The sequence below is a fragment of the Lolium perenne genome, chromosome 4 (genome assembly GCF_019359855.2).
Source record: "Lolium perenne isolate Kyuss_39 chromosome 4, Kyuss_2.0, whole genome shotgun sequence".
Lineage (NCBI taxonomy): Eukaryota > Viridiplantae > Streptophyta > Magnoliopsida > Poales > Poaceae > Lolium > Lolium perenne.
Genome location: NC_067247.2, coordinates 339,090,704 through 339,092,356, shown reverse-complemented (window position 1 = coordinate 339,092,356; position 1,653 = coordinate 339,090,704).

Sequence of the window (1,653 nt, the reverse complement as noted above, 5' to 3'; positions counted from 1 at the left end):
GACATGGAGATTCACTACCACCCCGGCAAGGCCAATGTGGTAGCGGATGCTTTGAGTCGACTGTCGTGCCAGTTGAACTCCATGCTCGCAACCGAACAGCCCAGCTTGCATCAAGAGTTTGAACAGTTCAGACTTGAACTTGTTAGTGAAGGATTCCTAGCCAGCATCGAACTGCAACCCACCTTGGTTAGCCAAATCAAGGAAGCCCAGAAGGACAACGCTAGCATTGATGGAATCAAGAAACAAATAGCCGCAGGAAAAGCCCCTGGATTCACCGTAGACGAAGCCAGAGTTCTTTGGTACAAAGAACATCTCTGCGTACCATCGGACTCAGACTTGAAGCAAGTCATCCTGCAAGAAGCCCATGACACCCTTTATTCAATCCACCCCAGAGGTACTAAGATGTACCAAGACTTGAAGGAGCAATTCTGGTGGCACGGAATGAAGAGAGAAATCGGCAGCTATATCGCCAAGTGTGACATCTGTCAGAGAGTCAAGGCAGAGCATCAACGACCCGCCGGACTGTTACAACCCCTCCAGATTCCAGAATGGAAATGGGACTCCGTAGGAATGGACTTTATCACCGGACTGCCCAAATCCAGCACAGGCAATGATTCCATATGGGTAGTTGTCGATAGATTGACCAAAGTCGCCCATTTCATCGCCGTCAAAACCACTTACCAAGGCCCGAAACTAGCCGAGCTATACATCTCCAGAATAGTCGCCCTGCACGGAACCCCGAAATCGATAGTGTCAGATAGAGGATCACAGTTCACCTCAAGATTCTGGCAGAAAGTGCATGAAGGACTAGGAACCCGTCTGAATTTCAGCACCGCCTATCACCCTCAGACCGACGGACAGACTGAGAGAGTTAACCAGATACTGGAGGACATGCTGAGGGCATGTGTACTGGAATACGGATCCAAGTGGGAAGACTGCTTACCTTACGCAGAATTCTCTTACAACAACAGCTACCAAGCTAGCCTACAGATGGCCCCCTTTGAAGCCTTGTACGGAAGGAAATGCCGTACCCCCCTGAACTGGTCGGAAGTCGGAGAAAGCCAAGTTTTTGGCCCAGATGTTCTTCGTGAAGCCGAAGAGAAAGTGCACAAGATTCGCGAGTACCTCAAGACGGCGCAATCAAGAAAGAAGAGCTACGCCGACAAGAGACATCGGGAGATGACCTTCGAGATCGGAGACTTCGTCTATCTCAAGGTATCCCCCTTGAAAGGAATGCAGAGATTCCAGCTGAAAGGAAAGCTCGCACCCCGATATGTCGGACCTTTCAAAGTCCTCAGCCGCCGAGGAGAAGTATCTTACCAACTGGAGTTGCCCGAAGAAATGTCGGCTGTGCACGACGTGTTTCATATCTCACTCCTCCGGAAGTGCCTTGAAGTCCCGGAGAAGACCGAAGTGTTCAAGAACATCGATCACCGATCGGTGGATATCAACAAGGACCTGACTTACCGCGAAGTGCCGATTCGCATCCTGGAGGAAGCTTACCGAACCACCCGCACCCGAAGCATCAAGTTCCTGAAGATACAATGGAGCAATCATACCGAGGATGAAGCCACATGGGAACGCGAAGACTTCATGAAGAAGGAGTACCCAGATCTCTTTAGTACCTAACTTTCTTTTCGATCTCGGGACGAG